General features: G+C 38.9%; 1 non-coding gene across 1 annotated transcript; it reads left to right on the forward strand.

Annotated features, from left to right (window-relative positions):
• The first annotated feature begins 4,596 nt into the window (after positions 1–4,596).
• Positions 4,597–4,728, forward strand: LOC115030996 (small nucleolar RNA SNORA17). The gene has a single exon (XR_003836588.1). It is a non-coding gene; the product is annotated as a small nucleolar RNA SNORA17 (small nucleolar RNA).
• The last annotated feature ends 9,653 nt before the right edge of the window (positions 4,729–14,381 follow it).

A 14,381-nucleotide genomic window follows, 5' to 3' on the forward strand; every position in this document is an offset into this window, starting at 1 on the left:
TTTGGGTGCCATTGCATTTGGAGCATAGATGTTCATACTTGAGAGTTCATCTTGGTAGATTTTTCCTTTGACTACTATGAAGTGGCTTTCCTTATTCTTTTTGATAACTTTTGGTTGCAAGTCAATTTTATTTGATATTAGAATGGCTACTCCAGCTTGCTTCTTGGAAACATTTGCTTGGAAATTGTATTCCAACCTTTTAGTCTTAGGTAGTGTCTGTCTTTGTCACTAAGGTAAGTTTCCTGTCTGCAGCAAAACGCTGGGTCCTTTTAATATATCCAGTCTGTTAGTATATATCTTTTTATCAGGGAATTGAGTCCATTGATGTTAAAAGATATTAAGGAAAAGTGATTGTTACTCCCTGTTATTTTTGTTATTAGAGGTGCCATTATGTTTGTGTGCCTATATTCGTTTGGATTTGTTGAAAGATTACTTTCTTGTTTCTTCTAGGGTGTAGTTTCCCTCCTTGTATTGGTGTTTTTCATCTATTATCCTTTGTGGGGCTGGATTTGTGGTAAGATACTGTGTAAATTTGGTTTTGTCATGGAATATCTTGGTTTCTCTGTCTATAGTAATTAAGAGTTTTGCTGGGTATAGTAGTCCGGTCTGGTATTTATGTTCTCTTGGGGTCTGTATGACATCTGCACAGGATCTTCTGGCTTTCATATTCTCTGGTGAGAAGTCTGGTATAATTCTGATAGGTCTCCCTTTATATGTTACTTGGCTTTTTCCCTTACTGCTTTTAATATTCTTTCTTTATTTAATATATTTGTTGTTTTGATTATTATGTGACAGGAGGAATCTCTTTTCTGGTCCAGTCTATTTGGAGTTCTGTAGGCTTCTTGTATGTTCATGGACATCTCTTTTTTTAGGTTAGGGAACTTTTCTTCTATAATTTTGTTGATGATATTTACTAGCCCTTTAAGTTGGGAATCTTCAGTCTCTTCTATACCTAGTATCCTTAGGTTTGGTCTTCTCATTGTGTCCTGGATTTCCTGGATGTTTTGGGTTAGGAGCTTTTCCATTTTTCATTTTCTTTTATTGTGTGTCAATGTATTTTAAGGTATCTTCTGCTCCTGATATTCTGTCTTCTATCTCTTGTATTCTGTTTTTGATGCTTGCATCTATGACACCTGATATTTTTCCTTGGTTTCCTAACTCCAGGGTTGTCTCCCTTTGCGATTTCTTTATTGTTTCTATTTCCATTTTTAGATCTTTCATGGTTTTGTTCATTTCCTTCACCTATTTGATTGTGTTTTCCTGGAATTTCGATAAGGGATTTTTGTGTTTCCTCTTTAAGGGCTTCTAGCTGTTTTCCTGGGTTCTCCTGTATTTCCTTAAAGGATTTGTTTATGTCCTTCCTAATGTCCTCTATCATCATCATGAAAAGTGATTTTAGATCTGAATCTTGTTTTTAATGTGTGATGGTGTATCCAGGACTTGTTATGGTGGGAGATGGTTCTAATGATGCCAAGTAACCTTGGTTTCTGTTGCTTCTGTACTTATGCTTGCCTCCTGACATCTGATTATCTCTAGTGCTCTCTGCCCTCACTATATCTGACTGGAGTCTGTCCTTCCTGTAATCCTGGTTGAGTTAGAACTCCTCAGAGTCCAGCTGTCTCTGTGATCTTTTGATTCTGGGATCCTGTGATCCTGAGATTCTGGGTGTGTCAGAGTTCCTGGGAGTCAAGCTGCCTCGGAGACCCTGAGATCCTGGAGTGACCAAGCTCTTGGGATCCTGAGATTCTAAGATCCTGGTTGTGCTAGAGCACCTGGCAGTTGAGCCTCCTCTGGTGGCTGTGGAACTGGCAGCTGCCAAGTTTGCACCCAAGGTAGAATGGTGCAGACTGGAAGGAACTCAAACCACTGATCAGGCAGGGTTACTGTATCCCTGTATCCTGCTAGTCCCAGTTACTCCCAGTTGTCATATCTATGTTTTTTGCTTATCTGAGAGGTTTATATTTTTATTCTTTATATAACATAATTTAAATGATGACCCCCGTGACTCACTTCCAAAGCTGCTGATAGGGTATGAGTCCATGCATCATTTTTACCAGCTTCAAGAAATTCTTAGTTGATGACCTCTACACTTAAACTTCTGTGTAAAAATTGGGTAGTATCAATAATCATGTGCACTAAATTTTTGACTGATTGATTCAATGAAAGGCAGAATTATTCTACATATAATGGATTTGTTTTTCATATAAAATTTCTATATTACACTTGAGATTTTTTTGAGATGTAAATGTGAGAGGATAACAGGCCTTCTGCAATAAATATATCCGTGGAAGTACATCTCACAAACAAAAGGCATGTGCATAAATTCTTATTAAAATTTAGGGGACTCTCTAAATAAATCCCAGGATGAAGGTTTAAAAAGTTAAAAATAAAATAATAACATTGTTCACTTACTCTGCAGAAACGAATAATTCCCCAGTCACAGCAAAAGTGATTATTCCTTATATAATTTGTATAATGTTGTTGAGAAGGAAGGTCTGGAAGTATTATGGGAAGTTTCAGACATACAGTTAAGATCACTTCAGCAGGAAGATGCCCCACATCTTGTACTATTAGGTGCTAATTAAGAATAAAGGACTTAATTAAGAATTAGAATTAAGTAATTAAGAAGCACTTGCCCTATTAGGAATTAAGTGTTCTGACCTGGAAATGATGGTTCAAGGATCAGAACTTCTTCTTTGCCCCACCCAAACCATGGGTAGGAGTTATTAATGAGTAGCACTAATGACTGTCCCTGTGGATAGCAGTCATTTGTTCTTCTCTGTTTCACTCAGGTAAAACACTCCCTCGTTTTCACCATCAGAAAAGAGACCTAAGCACTGTAACACACACAGTGCAGGGTTTGTCTATCCTATAGCAGGAGTTATGCAAAAGCTTTTGTGGTAGATACAGAAACAGCTTTTTGTGGCCCACAGAAAACAGATCCGCTCCTTTGTCATTCACTCATGTCAGAGGGAAATCGAGCTTGGAAATATCTCATGAAGACTTTTTTTTTTTATGTCTATGGATTGAAGGAATTCTGCAGTCATTGGGCTGGGTTGTACTAACTTTAAAGTCATATAGGAAATGACATTATAGACTTCTATTCTGAGATGAATCTTTTGTAAGGAAGGCTCCTGAATTCATGGCACCCATGATTTTGGGCATGGGGAGTCTTGTACAATTCTCCCTGGCTCCATTTGAAGTGAATTTCAAGGAATGCATCTTTCATGGGGGTAGGCAGGGTTCTTGGTCTGTAGACTTTCCAATGATAGTTGATACTTGGTATTGTTTTTGATTGTGACCTGTCACTATCTCTTAATTCATATGTATTCAATTTGATAATACATTTCTCTAAAAAACATCACTAGATTCCTGTCTTTGATTTTGGTCAGCTTCATGCACAATTTTTTTTTTTTTTTGCCAGCTTTCTCTTTGATATACTGCTCTTATTTGTGAAGTGTCTGTTGCTTCCTCACTTCTGTATCTGTGTGGTAGTTTTCTCCTTTCATTTCTTCTCAGGATTTCACGGTTGATATTCTAGCCCTATCAGGTATCTCCTTGTGTTTCTTCCTCAATGTTTTTGTTTAGTTAGAGGACTTTATTTTAGCAATCACTGCACATGTGGCAGGCAAAATAATGTTCCTTAATAAGCTCACATCCTAATCTGGAGAGCTAGTAATACGTTATATTCTGTGCTCAAGAGGCATTATAGCTTTGCAGATGAAATTATGCCTGCCAGTCAGCTGATCTTCAAATAGCTTATCCTGAATGATGCAGGTGGGCCCTAACGTAATCACAAGGGCCCTTCAAAGCAGAAACAGGAAATAGAAGGAAACTCAGTGTCAGAGTGAAGCAATGGAAGAAAAATTACACAGCTGTGTTTGGCTTTGGGAAAGGCACCATGAGTCAAAATACAGCCAAGACTGTACATGTGCCTAGAAACTTGACAAGGTGAGGAAGTGCATTATCTTTTAAAGATATTACATTCTCATGTACCCTCTAAAGCATACCATTCAGACCAGAGAGACCAATTTAATGCTTCCAACCATGAGACTAAGTTTTCATTAACCAAGCTTGTGTTTTTTTCATATGGAAATAATAGGAAGCATCTTCAATCTGTTTAGAGCATTTAGCACTAGAGGTATGTGGCATCTTCCTAGTTTAATATTAGCTGCATGGCTAAATTTTAATCAGCTCTGTTTAACTACATTTCTCAATTATGGATTTTGTTGTGGAGATATAAGAGTAGTCATTTATGTTAGCAGTAATAAGCCCTGTAATTTGTGGACTTTCTAGTTTCTTTTTATTCCAGTTTGCAAACCAACAAAGTCTTTCTTCAGCTCATCTCTACTTTAATACTTTGTCAAATAAAGCCAGTTACAGCCAATGCATGCAATTAACATTTTTCAAGTTATTTCTCTCATTCTCTAAGTTTGCTACACATAAGGAATTCCTTCCAATGTATCCCATACAACAATTTAGCCACTCTAGGACAGCCAGGGATGTTACACACAGAAATTCTGTCTCAACAAACAAGCAAGCAAGCAAGCAAGCAAGCAAGCAAACAAACAAACAAACAAACACAGCTGAGCATTTTCTGCCCTTAGATGTGTTGCAGGTGTGGTTGCTGTGTCACATATGCTTCCGTAGGTGGCAGACAGAAGAGAGGCTATGTCTGTGCTTAGTGTTCTGACCTCTGAACATCTGAAGGATTAGTAGCCTAAAATTCCCTGAAAAAAAGTGTGCCTGTGATGACTACCAGCCTGGCCTGGCAGGCAACAACTGTTTCAGCCCTAACAGCTCCATCCCTGATCACTCGCAGAACTGGGAGCAAGCTGGAGACTAGAAAACCCTGCCTGGGATTGAGGGGCTTGGGTAGGAGTGAGTCCAAAACATACAAATGACCCTCACAAAACGTGGGTCCCAGATTACTACCAGACCAGTTCCATATGCCCTGGACAGGGAGTTAGACTGAGATAACCATCATTCTGGTGCTATGAAGACCTGGGGGTGGGTATGGGAGTGAGCATGTGTCAGACAGCTCCTGAGACGACACCCAGTAACCTCTGGTAGTACTAAGAGGAGCAAGTAAGTGGTGAGGAAATGGAAGAGAGAAAGAGAAACAGAAGGATGTGGGCACAATGAGGAGAGGCAGAACTGAAGACTTGAGGGTAGTGAGAAACAGCCTGTTGTGAGTAACTGGTGATGCTACCTCAGACTATAATGGAATCTTGGCTGGTGCTGCCATTGGGGGGGTGGGGGGCATAGCACATTTGAGTCTGTGATCCTGCAGCAACACGGGTCTGTTACCACCAAAAGCCAGAGTGTGGTCCCTGGTCTGGGACATGTTGATGTTTGAAGGCTGTGCAGAACTGTCTCCACCAGGGCATCATGGGAGACCTGACCCTAGAAACGTAAAAGCAGGAGAGTTGATCCCACCCCTAGCCAGCTGCAGGACTAAGGAGAATGAGCCCACATTGCAGGAGTTGTGAATGAGTCAGCCCCTGAGGGTATGAGCATGTGGGAGACATGGTCCAACCTCCTGTCTCCTGTGTAGTGACATGAATGAGAAAGAGATACTCTCTTCCCTCTTCAGCCCTCCCCACCTTCAGCAGGTGAGCTACCTGGCTCTGAGATCATGAGCACAGGAGAACTAGCTCTGACACTCACCAGTGGGCCCTGAACCTTGCCAGGGAAGCGCAGTAGAGCTGACCCTAGTATCGGGGGCATGAGCATGGGAGACTTGAGGCTTCCACTTGTTTTCCTTTGGGTGACAAGGTCAAGGGAGAGCTGACCCCCTTTCTTAACTTTCTACCAACAGTAGGCAAGCAGTCCCAAGGTCATCAGAGCAGAATTGGTCCTTCCTTCTCATCTGCTGTAGCAGTCATGAGAGCAAGCCCTGCACCTCACCTGGACAGCACAATACAGCTGGCCCTGAACATGACGGGTGGGAGAGCTAGGCCTGCCTCTTGTCTGCTGGGTGGTGGTGCAGATGAGAGATACACTTTCCTCTCTTCCCTCTTGCCTTGTCATCTATGGCAGGAAGGAATATTAACCCTGGAGTCATGAGAGTTGGAGAATTGGTCATGTTCTTCACTGGCTGCAACGCTTGGGAGAGCTGGCTCTGTTTGTGGGTGAGCTGGTGAGCTAGTCCTGAAGGCATGAAAGCAGGAAAGCTGGTGAACTGAACAGCACAGATACATCTCAGGCCCAGAACTGGGGCTTTGAATTGGCACACCATTGATGCCTCCTACGAGACCAACGAGTCATTGCAGTGAACATTTGCTAGCTAAGAAGTTTAGACCAAAGGGTATACTGTGGGACACACTGTGACACACTACAGCTTCCACAGTGAGATCTATTTCTGTTAGGGCTTTCAGATGTGCTCTGCAAACACACCAGCATCCTTAAAACTGGAAGTAGAAAATCAGTTAGAGAGATTCAGTAGGCCAGAGAAGAAAAGTGGCAGCAAGAAAAGTCAGCAGCCTAAAAGCATAGGGTTGTTCCAAGCCATTGTTGATGGCTTTGATGATGGAGAAAGGGAACCACCCATCAAGACATCCAGGGGTCTGCGTTCTTCAGTTATGTGAAGATGGATTCTGCTCACAACCTGGAAGAGCTTAGAAGTAAATTGCTTGTCCAGGTTCTACCTCTACTCTAGTCCTCGAAATAAGTAGCCTCAGAGGCACCTTGATTTTAGTCTATTGGGATTTTGTTTATACTTTATTTTATTTTTAGACATAATCTTACTATATGCTTCAGGTTGGCCTTGAATTCTTGATGTATACAGACTACATGAAGACTTCTGTTTGAATACCTACTGAAATACTCCACCATGCCAAAATAAATTAGTAGTCTTGATTTTGATTTCTGAAATATGAAGCCAGAGGAAAGTAAATTTATGCTGCCTTAAGATGCTAAGTATATTGTAGTTTGTTATAGAAACAAGAATAACAACAAAAACCAATAGAGCATTACATAGAGGCAAATAAAAACATAATGATTCATACTGTTTTTGTGATTGGGGGGGTGAAATAGAACATACTAAACTATATATAATCTTTTTTATAAGTGAAACATAACACAAAAGACCTAACTATAGGGACACTAAGATAGAAATAAGCTATGACATCAACTTTATTATAAGGATATAATAATTAATAAAGTATTGTACTTGTGTAAGAACAATGTCTCAAAATGATATCTTAGAAATAAGGTTTTATATAATATAAAGAAGAAAGGAAATTACTGAGGAGGATTATAGGAATAATTCAAGAAATAGTGCATGTTATTGACTATTTGTCAAAATATCAGTTTAAAAATTGTGTGTGTGTTATTCCATATGAAGTTGAGAATTGCTCTTTTTGTGACTGTGAAGAGTTGAGTTGGATTTTGGATGGGGATTACATTGAATCTATAGATTGCTTTTGGTAAGATGGCCATTTTAACTATGTTAATCCTGCTGATCCATGAGCATGGGAGATCTTTCCATCTTCCGAGGTCTTCTTTGGTTTCTTTCTGAAGGGACTTGAAGTTCTTCTCATACAGATCTTACACTTGCTTGGTTAGAGTTACACCAAGATAGTTTATATTATTTGTGATTATTGAGAAGAGTGTTGTTTCCCTAATTTCTTTCTCAGACCATTTATCCTTTGTATAATGGATTTTTTGAGTTAGTTTTACATACAGCCAGTTTGCTGAAGTTGTTTATCAGCTGTAGGAGTTCTCTGGTAGAATTTTTGGGGTCGAGAATATATATATATTCTATCATATCATCCACATATAGTGATACCTTGACTTCTTCCTCTCTAATTTGTATCCCTTTGACCTCTTTTTGTTGTCTATTGCTCTAGCTAGAACTTTGAGTACTATATTGAATAAATAGGGAGAGAGTGGGCAGCCTGATTTTAGTGGGGTTGTTTCAAATTTCTCTCTATTTAATTTAATATTGCATGTTGGTTTGCTGTTTATTGCTTTTATTATGTTTAGGTATGAGCCTTTAATTCCTGATCTAAGACTTTTAACATGAAGGGGTGTTGTATTTTGCCAAGGTTTTTTCAGCATCTAATGAGATGATGTGATATTTTTCTTTGGGTTTTTTAATATAGTGGATTATATTGATGGATTTCCAGCTATTGAATTATCCCTGCATACCTGGGATGAAGTATACTTCATTATGGTTTTGATATGTTTTTTGGATTCAGTTTGCAAGAATTTTATTGAGCATTTTTGTATCGATATTCATAAGCGAAATTAATCTGATGTCTTTTGGGGAGTTCCTTGTGTGGTTTAGGTATCAGAGTAACTGTAGCTTCATAGAATGAATAGTATTTTTTCTGTTTCTATTTTGTGGAATTTGAGGAGTATTGATATTAGCTTCTTTTGAAGGTCTGGTAGAATTCTGCACTAAAACCACCTGGCCTTGGACTTTTTTTGGGGGGGTGGTGATGGGAGACTTTTAATGACTACTTCTATTTCCTTAGGGGTTATGGGACTGTTTAAATAGTTTAACAAATTTTGATTTAACTTTGCTAAGTGATATATGCCTAGAAAATCATCCATTTCATCTAGATTTCCCATTTTTGTTTAGTAGGTGTTTGAAGTAAGATTTGATGATTTTTTTTAAAATTTCCTCAGTTTCTGTTTTCTGCAGTCTACTCCTCTTGGGTGTGTTCACTTCTTTTTGTTCTAGAGCTTTTAGGTGTGCTAAGTTGCTAGTTAGGATCTCTTCAATTTCTTTATGAAGTCACTTAGTGCTATGTATTTTCCTCTTAGCATTGCTTTCATTATGTCCCATAAGTCTGGGTATGCTATGCCTTCATTTTAATTAAATTCTAGAAAGTCTTTAATTTCTTTCTGTATGTCTTCCCTGAACTCAATCTATACTACAGAGAAATAGGAATAACAACCTCATGACAGAGGTACAGAGACAGACAAGTCAATCAATGGAATAGAATTGGAGATCCAGAAATAAACCCACATGCCTATGGACACTTGATTTTTGACAGTGAAGCCAAAACCATACAGTGGAAAAAAGAAAGTATCTCCAATAAATGGTGCTGGTCTAACTGACCATCTGTATGTAGAACAATACAAATTGACCCATATTTATCTCCTTTTACAAAGCTCAAATCAAAGTGCATCAAGGACTGCCACATATGTAGCACAGGCCTGCCTTGTTTGGCCTCATTGGGAAAGGATGTGCTTAATTATGTAGAAACATGTTGCCCCAGAGAAGGGGGTTAGGTGAGATGAATGGGTTGGGTGGGTAGGAAACCACCCTCACAGAAGCAAAGGGGAGGGGGAATGAGGGTGAAGAACTCATGGGGGGGCAGGAAGAGGGGCAATATTTGGAATATAAATAAGTAAAATAATTAATAAAAAATGTGTGTGTGAATGTGGGTGTATGCATGCCTGTGGAGGTCAGAGGATAAACTTACTTTTGGGTTCTTATCTTAAACCTTGTTTAAGAAAGGGTCTTTTGATGTTTATTACTATATACTTTAGGCTTTGTAGCCTAAGATCGCCTCAAAATTCTCATGAGTCTCATACTAATCTGATAGCAGGAATATAGACATGATCTGCTACAGGGGATTACAGATGTGTGGTACTAGGGTTTTTGTGTGTTCTAAGGATTGAATTGAGATGGATTAGTTGACAAAGTGCTTGTCATACAGGCTTGAAGACATGTGTTTGGATCCCTAGCATCTATGTACAAGCCATGTTAATGAATGCCTGTAACCCTAGAACTAGGGAGACAGAATCAGGTCATTTACTGGAGGTAGCTATCAAGCCTAGTCAAACAAATGATTCCCAGGGTCAATGAGAGACCCTGCCCCAATAAATAAGATGTACATCAAGATACAAAATCACCAGGCACAACCTCTGACCCCCCACATATGCATATGCACCTGCACACACACACACACACACACACACACACACACACACACACATATATATATATATATATATATATAGAGAGAGAGAGAGAGAGAGAGAAATAGAGACAAAGAGCCATAGAAACAGAGAAAGATACACAAAAAGAGATGGGGGGGGTGCATTTGATGACAGGAATAGTCAGACCTGAAGCAATGAGGAAGAGGACAGATGGATGCGTGTGTGGATCAAGGCCAGTGCTGTAGAGAGCGAAATTAAAGGAGGGTGAAAGAATATACACATAGAACATAGAAAAAGGGCAGTGTGTATAAAATCTCATTGAGGGATAGAAAATAATTTTTCTATTTAAAAGCAACTGTTAGAAGCAGAAAAGAGAATTATCAATTGGTTTAAACCCATTAACACTAAATCATATATATATATATATTCAACTCAATGTATGATACCACTACAGTTTTCAAAGTTGCGACAGATTTGAAACAAGGTTGTTACCCTTTGTATACAAACATATATTAAAATTGAAGAAAAACCCGGCCAGAGAAGAATACTGAGCAAAAGTCTGAAATGAAAAGGAACTTGGCTGAGCTCATCATTTTTAACTGGTAAAGCATATCTTAGATACATTTATAAGTGAGTATGTATCCTCCTGTCCTATGTGCCTAGAATGGGAAAACAGAACCACACTCAAGCCTGACCCTAGGTTAATTGACTGATGACTCAAGAAGAAACAAGGAGCACCCATGAAACAGGAGTACAGGAGGTGTCCAAACTGAAAGCAGGGGTACCACATGGCTGAACTCTGTCTTTGTGCTGTAGCTTAATATGAATCTAATAGTATAATATCTTCAGTACTCAAATTTTTCATTCATTTGAAAAAAAATTGGCAGATATGGCTGCTAAAGAGTGTATTGAGCCTGCAGGATATTTAGTATTGTTCTTCATACTGAGGGACTGCCCAACAAATATTGTCGTTACCACTATACGTACACTGAGCATAGTATGTCAGAAAATGTAACATGGTTTCAGTTTAAAAAACAGAAGTTATTCAAAAGATAATATGGAACTGGCCAACAGACTTGAGATTTTGTTCTTCCTGTAAGTTGCACTTGACTGAGTCATATCTACAGAAAATCCATTCGTTCTCCCTCTCTCTCTCCTTCTCCCTTTCCCTTCCACCCTATCTCTCTTAAAATGGAGATATCACCCAGTTAAAGTTCTATGTGAATAGCATAGTGCATGTCCCTGGAGCTGACCGTTACTTAATTGCCACTGTGATTAGTATGTTTTAATATTGTCCCTCTTGTTTCAGCATCCCTTGCACTAAATCCTCCCTTAGGAAAGAAATACAAAGTGATTCCATAAGGCATTCACCTGGCATTGACAGTATTTGATCTAGCATGATCACTAGTAGACCTTGGGGAGTTTTATACCATAGAACCCTGGCTTGAAGCAGAGAAACTAATCTGCTAGAAGTGTCACTGACTAATGATGGAAGATACTGGACTTGGGGAGACTAGTCCAGAAATTTTGCCATGGCAAAGGTAAGAAGTAATGGGGCCTGGGGTCGAATAGAGACAAGGAAAGAGAGGGGAGGAACGTGGCTGAGGCTACCACGTTCCATTCTAAGCAAGGGGCTTGTTTTCTTGTGTTTTAATGATAGTGCTTGGCATACATAGCTTCATCTCATAGTTTTATCATAGGATCCTTGGGCAGAGGGCTAGTAATTATAATCACCATGACACTCAGCAATGTTTATGGAGTGCATACTATATGCTAGGTAAGGTTAGTACTTCATCCCTATATTAATTCCACAGAAAAATCTGATTACGTTTTAAAATGATGGTTACATTTACAGCCAATTAATTTGAAGAAAGAGAAATATTAAGCAAGTCACCCCAAAATAAATACATAGCTAGGAAGTAACAGAGTTGAGATTCAAACCCCAGGCAATCGGGCTCTAGATTTCACATTTTAATCGCTGTTCCATGACAATGATTACACTGATGGTGTTAAGGATGAATACTGTGGGTTTCCCTTGCAACACTGTCAAAGGCTGTTCATGAAGTCCCTGCTTGTGTGATCACATGGCAGCAGCTCAGTCACAGGGGCTTTCATTAAGGCCTCCATGCCTATATTAAAGCACTAAACCAGGCCAATGCTCCTGACTGCAGTTGCAATTCCTAGGGGTGTGTGGTCCACATCCAGGGCATGGAGCATTCAGGGGTGGAAATGGGTCTTGCAGAAAAGCACATTCCTATTCTCGGAAGCCCTGCCTATTGCCAAAAGCCCTTCAGGTCTCATTCACTTACTACTCACAAGGAAACTTTCTAAAGCCTTGAATAGTATGGCATTCTTAAGACAAAGCTCCCAGGGCTCCAGGGCTCCCAGGTTGCAGTTCACTAAAATGGGAAAGATATACAACTTACCATAAATATTCATTATTATTCTTTTGTGTATTATATATTTATATTTCCTTTATTTTTTAAAACTGAATTTTGGCTACCCAACTGGCTTGGACACGTTAATAAGCTGTTGAGCCTTACTTTTCTTATAGAAACAAGGATACTAGCTATGGGCTTAAAGGAGATGGTCCATGTTATGAAGTAGTATTGATTAAATACTACATAGTTAAGTTCCTTTAGGTGTTAACTATTATATAACCCTTCTCATTTGCAATAACTTCAACCTGAATAAAATATAACATTTTATAATATTCTGAGATAACTAGAGGAAAAGAGTCAGTCTACAATATTTTTCCAAAGAACTGTCTCATATATAGCCAAACTATAAAAAAGTATAGATCAAAATATTTTAGGGTATAAAATAATTTAAGAAGAGAGAGTGATAGGAATTTAGATAGTGCTCTAAAATATAACCCAAAAATTGAAAGAAAAATTCTGTGTACTTCCATTCAAAGTGGCCTTGTATAGACTACCATTATTGAGAATTAAAGCTATTACAATATAGCACTTCTTGATCTTTAATACTCTTGGAATTGGGAAAATAAATGAGGCAAAAAAACACAGTGGCAATTTTGAGAGGGAAGGGGGTAAGAGATGTTAAAATGTATTTATAGAATGTATATTTATATAAGAGGAAATGGTAGCCCCAGGGCATATTAGACTATGTGTCATCTTTCATCATGGTGAGAAAACACCTGAGAAAATAATGGTTGTGTATGTAGGCTGAGAACCAAGCAAGATCCCTGTTATGGAAGCCCATTATATTTTAAATCACCAATGGGTTTGCATATTGATGGATTCAGTACCCTCATGATCCAGTCTCACTGTCAACAGTGCCATGGCTTTGAGCCAAGTCTTCAACACATGGTCCTTTCTTGGGGATACTTCATATTCAAGCTACAACAAATGGCAATATAAAAGAAAATTCAGGACAAAGGAACCCCAACAGAGGAAGAATTTAAAATGAAGATCATTTAAAATCATACCATGGATATCAGTTTAAGTGACTGTTTGGAAAGGGGAGTTGGAGTAAGGAATTAGTGTCTTTGAACTTGGGTCTGCAAGTATATGTTCTGTAAGAAGACTGAGAGCCAAAGAAATTGAGTCATATCATGAGGACTGCTTGATCTCTTGACATGCTCTGAATGTTACCAGTGAGTAGGGGTTCAGGTCAGAATTAGGTATATCTTTATACAGTCCCATCATATCCCCTATCAGTCCTGAGGTTTTGACACCATGGCCATGAGAACATAACAAGTATTATAGATTGAATTTGAAATGTCTTTCACAGGAATATGTGTTGGAACATCTGATCCCCAAATAATACTTTGCGAGGTTGTGAGTCCTCGATACTAGGTCCCTGAGAGTTTAATCAGGCTTCGCTTTGGGTCCCATTCTTTCTGCTTCTGGATCTTCCAAGATGCGAACAAACTATGTTGTAATCTCTTGCCACAATGCCTTCTCCATCATAGATGTTTCCCTCTGAAACAGTGATCCCAACAAATTTCTCCTCCTTCATGTTGTATTTGTCAAATATTTTAGTCACAGCAATGAGAACAGTGACAAAAATAGACATGTTTTCAACACATCTGAGCCATGGGTATTAACCCACTGATTTGGATTCCCTCAACGATCTCCTAAGTACCTTCGAGAATTCTCACTTCTTGTGACATTATTCAAACAAAGGCTTGCAACCATGCCTTCAGATAAAAATGTTCTCTTAGCTGTAGGTGTCTGTGTTCTCAGGGCACTCTAACTTTTGTCACGTTTGACTTGCAGAAATGATGATGACTTGGTATATAGAGTCACCTGGTAGTTCCTCCCATAAGGTATGCATTTACCCTTTCTAGAAAGACCAGGAGAAGTAAAACACTGCATCTTAGCCAAAACATAACACCGGATCTTTTAAGAAGACTTGAGAAATTTTGTACCATAGCCCTGGGTTTATTTATTCACCTGCTCCAAATGACTCACTCTCTGTCATCCAGGTACAGTTCTTTTTGCATCTATAGAGTTGGT

Source organism: Mus caroli, unplaced genomic scaffold (genome assembly GCF_978045245.1).
Source record: "Mus caroli unplaced genomic scaffold, Mus_caroli_1 scaffold_6, whole genome shotgun sequence".
Classification (NCBI taxonomy): domain Eukaryota; kingdom Metazoa; phylum Chordata; class Mammalia; order Rodentia; family Muridae; genus Mus; species Mus caroli.